The following is a 10413-nucleotide window of genomic DNA, read 5'->3' as shown; positions in this document are numbered from 1 at the left end:
ATCCACGCTTTTTAGATCCTTTCTCATTTCTTCAAATTTGGCCTTCTTCCAGTTCAGAACCTCAACCCTAGGACCAGATCTATCCTTGTCCATGATCAAGTTGAAACTAATGGTGTTATGATCACTGGAACCAAAGTGCTCCCCTACACACACTTCCGTCACTTGTCCTAACTCGTTTCCTAACAGGAGATCCAATATTGCATCCCCTCTAGTTGGTACTTCTATATATTGATTTAGAAAACTTTCCTGAACACATTTTACAAACTCTAAACCATCTAGACCCCTAACAGTATGGGAGTACCAATCAATATATGGAAAATTAAAATCCCCTACCACCACAACTTTATGTTTCCTCCAGTTGCCCGCTATCTCTCTGCAGATTTTCTCCTCCAATTCTCGCTGACTATTGGGTGGTCTATAAATACAACAATAAATACGGCGATGAGTGCAAAAAGCAGCGGGATGGTGCAAAGTTTAGCGGTGCAAACTGAAGTAGTGCAAAAAGAAATGTTAAAATGATAATAATGGAAGAAGTAGAATTTAAAGGTTTAAAACTGAGATAGCACCACTAAGACTGGGATGTGAAAGAAGTGATCAGTTCAGAAGTGTGATAGCAGTGGGGAAGAATCTGTTCTTGAATCTGCATGTTCGGGCTTTCAAGCTCCTGTATCTTCTCCCAGAAGGTAGAGAAAAGGGAATGGCCGGGGGTCTCCTTCGATCATTCTCTCCCTGTCGCAATGGCTTAGATATTTACAGGAGTGAGGGGTGAGAGAAGGTTGCACGTGAGCAATAAATCAGGCTGGGTGAAGAACATGGAGCCACTGCTAATCTTAACGACCGGCCCTCCTCTGAATAAACCTTTGCTGAGTGCCACTGGGTATCTAGACAAATTAAATATATGTCTGGCAGGCAGGAGAGGACAATTTGCACTCAGAATCTGCAGACGTGATTGTGTCTCTGACTGCTGGTGGAAGGATGATTTAGTTGTGGTTGGAAGTGGGATAACTCGATAGATTAGAAATATGGGAAGACACCAAAAAATCCTTGGCTTTTGGAATTGAAAGGGTTTAGAGAGCATTTGATCTGTGAATTTTCTCCTCTTTTCTTCCATTCTTGTCACTTTAAGAGCAAGATTCATTTCATTATTTTTGCAGCCTGGTTACCCCAGTGATTGAAGATAACCTTTCAATCTCACAGTTTGTCCCATTAAACAGATGTGATCTTACTTCAGTGAACACCAATTCCCATCAATCCAACAGTCTGAAACCAATTATTAACAGTGGGAAGATGAATTCTTAAACAACCAACATCATGTAACAAGATTTTTTTTTGTGCAAAGACATGAGCTTTTATTTTAATAATGTAAAGAATCTCCAAAAAGATATTCCCAGCAAGGCTTAATTTTCAAAAGGATTTGTATCAAACTCAAACAACCTTGAAGGAAGAAGCAGTTCAATTATTACACTGAGCATATTTTGGTGGAGGAAGGCGTGCACGAGGAAACAGGACGGGAGGAATCTGGTGAGCCCTCCACCCCATCCCATCCCACAGGGGAGCCTAAAGGAAAGTTTTTAGATTTACTATCAAGTTCTTAGTAGTTGACAACTCCTCTGCTTATATCCAGTAACAATCACCATGTGGGTTTCCTCCGGGTGCTCTGGTTACCTCCATCATTGCAAAGATACACGAATAGTAGGCTAATCGGTGTTTTGGGTGGCACAGGCTTGGTGGGCCGGGAGGGCCTGTCACGTGCTGCATCTCTAAATAAAAAAATAAATTTTGTGATTATAGTGCCAACTTTGAGTAGCTTGCAGATGCAAGACTCCCGCGTGTCTCTAACCTTGCCCTTCGAGGTGTAGAGGTCATAGCTTCGGGAGAGTTTCTATTGAACAAGCCATGGCAATTTGCTTCTCTGCATTGTGTAGCTGGTGCACTCTGAGAGTGTGAGCTGATGATGGACGGAGTGCCAATCAAACAGACTGCTTTGTCCTGGATGTCAAAACTTCTAGAGTGGTCTACAACTTCACGCACTATGTGAGCTGTACAACCAGAGGGGAGAGGACTCTGGATTTGATGTACACTAACGTTAAGGATGCATACAGCTCCTCTCCCCTCCCCCCACTGGGAAGGTCAGATCACAACCTGGTGCATCTAAAACCCTGCTACGTGCCTCTGGTGAAGAGTAAACCTGCAACCTCGAGGACAGTGAGGAAATGGTCGGAGGAGGCTTATGAGGCGCTCCAGGGTTGTTTTGAGGTGACAGACTGGCAGGCACTCTGTGAGCCACATGGAGAGGATATTGATGGGTTCACAGAATGCATCACTGATTACACCAACTTCTGTGTGGACTGCAATGTTCCGACAAGGACTGTCCTTTGTTATTCAAATAACAAGCCGTGGGTGACAAAGGACATTAAGGACATCCTGAACGCTAAAAAGAGGGTGTTTAGAGATGGAAATAGGGAGGAGCTGAGGGCAATACAGAGGGACCTGAAAGCCAGGATCAGGGAGGCTAAAGACAGGTACAGGAGGAAGCTTGAGTGGAAACTCCAGCAGAACAACATGAGAGAGGTCTGGAGGGGGATGAGGACCATCACTGGGTTCTGGCAAACTAGCAACAGAGGAGCTGAAGGCAGTGTGGACAGGGCCAACGAACTTAACCTGTTCTTTAACAGATTTGACATTGTGGCCCCATCCCATCCCCCACATGAGCCATCTGTTGTCGGCCCCCAACCAACACATATTCCACTCTCCCCTCCTACCCCTTCTCACAGTCCCCCACCCGGCTCTCATGACTATACCCCTTCCCCACACGAAACCCCTGTGGTGGGCTTTACAGCTGAACAGGTGAGAAGACAGCTGAAACGTCTCAACCCAAGCAAGGCTGCAGGACCGGGTGGTGTCAGTACCAGGGTGCTCAAAGCCTGTGCCCCTCAGCTATGTGGAGTACTTCACTACGTCTTCAACCTGAGCCTGAGGCTCCGGAGGGTTCTTGTGCTGTGGAAGACGTCCTGCCTCGTCCTTGTGCCAAAGACGCCGCGCCCCAGCGGCCTCAATGACTACAGACCTACAGACCTCCCACATCATGAAGACCCTGGAGAGACTTGTTCTGGAGCTGCTCCGGCCTATGATCAGGCCACACTTAGATCCCCTCCAGTTCACCTACCAGCCCCGACTAGGAGTTGAGGATGCCATCATCTTCCTGCTGAACCGTGTCCACGCCCACCTGGACAAACCAGCGAGCACTGTGAGGGTCGTGTTTTTTGACTTCTCCAGTGCGTTCAACACCATCCGCCCTGCTCTGCTGGGGGAGAAGCTGACAACGATGCAGGTGGATGCTTTCCTGGTGTCATGGATTCTTGATTACCTGACTGGCAGACCACAGTACGTGTGCTTGCAACACTGTGTGTCCGACAGAGTGATCAGTAGCACTGGGGCTCCACAGGGGACTGTCTTGTCTCCCTTTCTCTTCACCATTTGCACTTCGGATTTCAACTACTGCACAGAGTCTTGTCATCTTCAGAAGTTTTCTGATGACTCTGCCATAGTTGGATGCATCAGCAAGGGAGATGAGGCTGAGTACAGGGCTACGGTAGGAAACTTTGTCACATGGTGTGAGCAGCTTAATGTGAAAAAGACGAAGGAGATGGTGGTAGACCTGAGGAGAGCTAAGGTACCGGTGACCCCTGTTTCCATCCACGGGGTCAGTGTGGACATGGTGGAGGATTACAAATACCTGGGGATACGAATTGACAATAAACTGGACTGGTCAAAGAATACTGAAGCTGTCTACAAGAAGGGTCAGAGCAGTCTCTATTTCCTGAGGAGACTGAGCTCCTTTAACATCTGCCAGACACTGCTGAGGATGTTCTACGAGTCTGTGGTGGCCAGTGCGATCATGTTTGCTGTTGGGTGCTGGGGCAGCAGGCTGAGGGTAGCAGACACCAACAGAATCAACAAACTCATTCGTAAGGCCAGTGATGTTGTGGGGATGGAACTGGACTCTCTCACGGTGGTGTCTGAAAAGAGGACGCTGTCTAAGTTGCATGCCATCTTGGACAATGTCTCCCATCCACTACATAATGTACTGGGTGGGCACAGGAGTACATTCAGCCAGAGACTCATTCCACCGAGATGCAACACAGAGCGTCATAGGAAGTCATTCCTGCCTGTGGCCATCAAATTTACAACTCCTCCCTTGGAGGGTCAGACACCCCGAGCCAATAGGCTGGTCCTGGACTTATTTCGTGGCATAATTTACATATTACTATTTAATTATTTATGGTTTTATTACTATTTAATTATTTATGGTGCGATTGTAACGAAAACCAATTTCCCCCTGGATCAGTAAAGTATGACTATGACTATGACTATGACTATGAACTGCATTCATGCAGGCAAGCGTATTCTCGCACACTCTTGTGCTTTCTAATGAGTCACGTGCTGTAAGTTTAGTTAATTTTCTAGTCAATGCTGACCGTCCGGATGGTGATCATCACTGACTCGGTAGTGATGACGTCACTGAATCTCAAGGGTAGGTGGTTAGGCTCTCTCTTGTTACTTGTGGGGTGCAATTGAGACTTGCCACTTTTCACCCCTGCTTGATGCTCTGGATATTGTCCAGGTCATTATTACATGCCATTGTGAGCTGCTGTTTTATCTGAGATGTAAAAAAAAGGGAAAGAAAATGTTCAAAATAGTCTTGTAAATAAATGTCTTGAAGAAAGGACAAAGAGCAAAACCACTCAGTCTCACTACTGTTCTTATTAACCCTGGATGAAAGTTGACTCAGGCCTCTGACTGAAAAAGCAATGTTTTCTATTGGTTGTAGACTACTTGCATTTCACAGAGAGAGCACAACTGACTCACAACATAATGTATTGAGCAATGTCTGAAATCAATACTTATATGTCATGGAATGCCATGTCAGGTAATAGATCACATTGTTGAACTAGGCAATTTAATACATTTTTAAAATAACAGTGATTTGTTCACATTACAAGCAACTTTGGATATCTTTTAAGCAGAAATCTGGCCATGCTATAAAAGCATTTTGGCAATGGATCCTGTCTGTTAATGGAAGACAGTTAAGAATGCCTCCTCAAATGTTTTCAGCAAATCCAGTTCCTAAATGATGTCAGGTTTAAGTTTGCAATTTTCAGTGAGTGAGGTACTAAGATTAATAGAAAACAGTGTGAGGAAACAAATTCTGGATAACAGAAGACAAACAAGCAAACAAGATGTGAGGCATTTGAGCCCAGACCTCTGGGGAACAGGTGTCACCTTGTTCCTATGCGACAGCTTGACGAGAGTAATGTGACTCAACACTGATATATTGTTACTGCAGATATTGAAACACCTTATAAAGGGGCAGAAAAATCAAATCAGAAAATTCTGGAAGAGTAGCAAGAACAAAACGTAAGGTTTAAATATATGATGGCTTAAATCATGGGGGTGAAAGTGAATTTGTATTTATATATTCTTTAAGTTGAAGGATAGAGAATTCAGGTGATAGGATTGTACAAATATATTTTGTATGTTTAGGGAGCTGCTGCTGGCAGGCAAGACGAATGTGACGCTGGGTCTGCAGTGTTATTGAAGATGCTAATTTGTTTCTTTGCGTGTCAGAGTCTAACTGAACCCACAACGCTGAATGCTGGAGCAAAACAAGTTGCCCAGGAGAAGCGTGGATATTGACTGGTATTTCAGACTGGGTGAAGTCGATGCACATGTGGTGTGTACCTCAGCGGATCACTCTCTCGCCTCAAGTCAGAAGGTTGTGGGTTCAAATCGCACTCCAGAAACTTCAGCACAAAACGCGGACCCAAGTGCAGGGGAAGATGAGCAGGAGACGCCTCCTTCAGCAAGCATCACTAAACCATTTCTAGTCATTATTTACATTTGGCCTTTATAGGGGGATTGGGCTCTGGAGTAAGGTGTTTTAATTCCACTGTAAAGTGCTTTGGTGACACCGCACTGTGAGTGCCGTGCACAGTCTTGCTCTCGTCGTTGAAGAGCCGAAGATATATTTTGTCTTTGAAGCAGCACAGCGAAGGTTCACTAGATCACTTCCTAGGAAGAGAGGGCTGGTTTATGGGCAGGGATTGGGCAGAGTGAGGAGAAACTGTATGGAAGCTACCATTGCCTGGAGTTTAGCGAAAAATGCAAGGTGTTCTTATTGAAACACGGCAAATCCTTGTCAGGGTGGGTGCTGACCGGATGGTTCCTCTGACGGGGAGTTTGAGACCATGGTCTCCGGGTAAGGATTTGCCCATTTGAGACTGAAACAAGGAGGAAATTCTTTTCCCAGAAGTTTATGAATTTCTGGAATCTTCTACCTCCAGAGAACAATGGATGCTGGGGAATTAAATTTTCAGATTAAGATTTATGTTTGGACTACAGGGAATTGAGGGTGAAAGGGAATATAACAGAATAGAGTAGAACTTTATTGTCGTTGCTCAAGACAACGAGGTGGTGGTGCACCAGTCTCTGCAGAACAGATATTTACAGTACATGCGGCACAGCTTAATTTTTAAAAATTCTCATGTTTACATGCAACAAGTGATTTCGATAGTCCATAGCACTCAAAGGCCATTGGCAAGCCAGGGTGTAGCATTATTCAGCTGCACAACAGCCCTCGGGAAGAGGCTGTTTTTCAGCCTTACTGTCTTGGCTAAGATGTTTCTGTATCTCCTACCGGATGGCAGTGGATTGAACAGACAGTGTCTGGGATGGGATGGGTCTTTAATGATGTTACAAGTGCACTGTAGGCATTGAGAGTTAGAGATTGTCTCTAGGTTGGAGTGCTTTGTGATATGTCTTGATGCAGCTAGAGTACCACACTGTCATTTGTATTGTCAGTATGCTCTATCGCACATTGATAAAAGTTGCCCAGCAATTTTGGGGGCAGATTAGTTCTCCTAACTACCTCCAGTAGTATAGTTGCTGTTGTGCCTTCCCTGCTATCGAGGTTGTGTTGATGGACCAAGAGAGTTCCTCCATGATGTTCATCCCCAAAAAACTTGAAGCTGGAGACTCTTTCCACTACCTCACTGTTTATAGTGGGTCTTGTTTGGGACCTCTTGCCTTCCAGAGGTCAATTATCATTTCTTTTGTCTTCTTGATGTTGAGTGCTAGGTTGTGGTTCCTGCGCCAATTGGACAGTTTCAGCACATCCGCTGTATATGCAGATTCCTTATTGTTTGTGATTAGGACAATCACAAAGTGTCATCTGCAAATCTGATGATTGAGCTTGTAGCATGAGCAGGAGCGCAGTCGTACGTGAAGAAGGAGTAGAGAAGTGGGCTCAGTACACAACCGTGTGGGGCACTGGTGTTTAGGGTTAGGGGGTGAAGTTGATGTGCACTTGCCTAGTTTCACCATGTGGATATGGTTAGTGAGGAAGCTTTTGGAACAAGTGCATGAGAAGAAGTGACAATTTCACTTAAGTCTGTGGCTGAAGATTAAAAAGGCAGCATTTTGCAGCAGTTTTTAGAGTTGGACTGCACCCAATCAGTGAACTCAATCACGAGGAGAAGATGCAATTTCACATAGGTCCGTGGTTGAAGATTAAACATGCAGCTCTTCGCGGCAGTTTTCGGAGTTGGACTGTAACAATCAATGAATGGGATGCATTAGAAAGTGTGAATAAAGATAACGCAGGGGCAAGTGGAGCGGCCATTGTGTGAGTGGGCCAGTGTTGGAGTGGCTTTGACTCATCAGGCTTGGGTGAGGTAAGTATCTGCTAAGTTTCTTCTTCTTCATCTTCATTCCTCATCTTTTAGTACATAATGCAGTGAGAATGGCTCCAGGGGCTGTGTGTGAGCTGTTGGGAATTCTGGGAGACCTCCAGCCTCCCAGATAACCACATCAACACCAGGTGCAGTGAGGTGCAGCTCCTCAAAAATTGTGTTCAGGAACTGGAGCTGCCCCTCAATGACACTTGGCTCATATGGGAGACTGAGGAAGTGATAGATACTATAGGAGCTACAGGGAGGTGGTCATCTCTAGGTTGCAGGAGTCAGGTAACTGACTGACTGTCAGGAGAAGGAAGGGAAATGGGCAGCCCGTATAGGGTACCCCTGTGGCTGTTCCCCTCAATGCAGGATACTGTTGGTGGGAATGACCTTTCAGGGGTGAGCCACAGCAACAAGGTCTCTGGCACTAAGTCTGGTGCTGTGGCTCAGAAGAGAAGAGAGGTAGAGAGGACTCAGTAGTGAAAGGAGATTCCATAGTTAGAGGAATAGAGATGAGATTCTGTGGACACAATAGAGACACCCAGGTGGTTCTTGCCTCCCAGGTGCCAGGGTCAAGGATGTCTCGGATTGGATGCACAGCATCCTAAAGGGAGGGTGAGCAGCCAGAAGTCTTGTTACACATTAGCACCAATGACATAGGTAGGAAAGGGGAGGGAATCCAGAAGAGAGAATTTAGGGAGCCAGGTAGAAAGCTGAAAAGCAGGACCTCCAGGGTAGTAACCTCTGGATTTCTGCCTGTACCACGTGCCAGTGAAGGTAAGAATAGAATGTGTGGCTGAGGAACTGATGCTGGGGGCAGGAGTTCAGATTTCTGGATCATTGGGATCTCTTCGTGGGAAGGTATGACCTGTGCAAAAGAGACAGGTTACACCTGAACCCGAGGGGGACCAATATTCTTGTGGGCAGGTTTGCTAGAGCTGTTGGGGAGGGTCTAAACTGACTTGGCAGGGGGATGGGAACTGGGGTGATAGGGCTGAGGATGGGGAGGTTGGTTTACAAACAGAGGCAGTATGTAGTGAGACCGCTAGCAAGGAGAGGCTGATGACAGGGCAAAATTACAGACAACAGGATGAGTTGCAATGTAAAACGTGGATAAAATTGAAAAGGGAGAATACAGGACTGAAGGAGTTATATTTGAATGCATGCAGTCTTCAGAATAAGGTAGATGAACTTGTAGCACCGTTACAGATTGGCATGAAAACGTTGTGGGCATCACTGAATCATGGCTGAAAGAAGATTATAGCTGGGAGCTTAATGTCCAAAGATACACATTGCATCGAAAGGACGGACAGGTAGGCAGAGGGGGTGGGATAGCTGTGTTGGTAAAGATTGAAATCAAATAATTAGAATGAGGTGACATGGGGTTGGAAGGTATAGAATTCTTGTGGGCAGAGTTAAGGAACTGCAATGGTAAAAAGACCCTGATGGGATTTGTATACAGACCCCCAAACAGTAGCAAAGATATGGTCTACAAATTGCAATGGGAGATAGAAAATGCATGCCAAAAGGGCAATGTTATGATAGTCATGGGGGATTGTCAATATGCAGGTAGATTGAGAAAATTAGGTTGATGCCGCATCCCAAGAGGGGGAATTTGTAGAGTGCCTACGAGATGACTGTTTAGAGCAGCTCGTGGTTGAGCCTACTAGGGGTTCAACTATTTCGATTGGATGTTGTGCAATGAACCAGAATTGGGGCCCAATAAAGGGGCTAGTGATCATAGTATGGTAGAATTCACCCTGCAATTTGAGAAGGAGAAGCTAAAGTCAGATGTATCAGCATTACAGCATTACATTAAAGGGAATTACAGAGGCACGAGAGAGGAGTTGGCCAAAATTGATTGAAGGGAACACTAGCAGGGATGAAGGCAGAGCAGCAATGGCTTTAGTTTCTGGGAGCAATTTGGAAGGCACAGAATAGATACATCCCAAGGATGAAGAAATATTCTAAAGGCAGGATGACGCAGCTATGGTTGGCAAGAGAAGTCAAACCCAACATAAAAGCCAAAGAGAGGGTGTATAATAGAGAAAAAATTAGAGGAAAGTTAGAGGATTGGGAAACTTTTAAAGACCAGCAGAAGGCAACTAAAAAAGTCATAAAGAAGGAAAAGATGGAATACGAAGACAAGCTAGTCAATAATACTAAAGAGGATACTAAAAGTTTCTTCAAATATATTAAGTGTAAAGGAGAGGCGAGAGTAGATATCAGACTGCTGACAAATGATGGTGGAGAGGTAGTAATGGGGTCAAAGAAACAGCGAATGAGCTGAGTGAGTATTTTGCATCAGTCTTTACTGTGGAAGACACGGGCAGTATGGTGGATTTTCAAGAGTGTCGATGGCAGAATTGAGTGAAGTTGCCATTACTAGAGAAAAGGGTCTTGGGAAACTGAAAGGTCTGAAGGTAGATAAGTCACCTGGACCAGATGGTCTACACCTCAAGGATCTGAAAGAGATACTGAAGAGATTATGGAGGCATTAGTAATGATCTTTCAGGAATCAATCGATTCTGGCATGGTTCCAGAGGACTGGAAAATTGTAAATGTCCCTCCACTCTTCAAGAAAGGAGAGAGGCAGAAGAAAAGAAACTATAGGCCAGTTAGTCTGATTGGGAAGATGCTGAGGTTGATTGTTAAGCATGTGGTATTGCGATACTTG

Source organism: Mobula birostris, chromosome X (genome assembly GCF_030028105.1).
Source record: "Mobula birostris isolate sMobBir1 chromosome X, sMobBir1.hap1, whole genome shotgun sequence".
NCBI lineage: Eukaryota > Metazoa > Chordata > Chondrichthyes > Myliobatiformes > Myliobatidae > Mobula > Mobula birostris.
Note: the sequence above shows the minus strand (reverse complement) of the source record.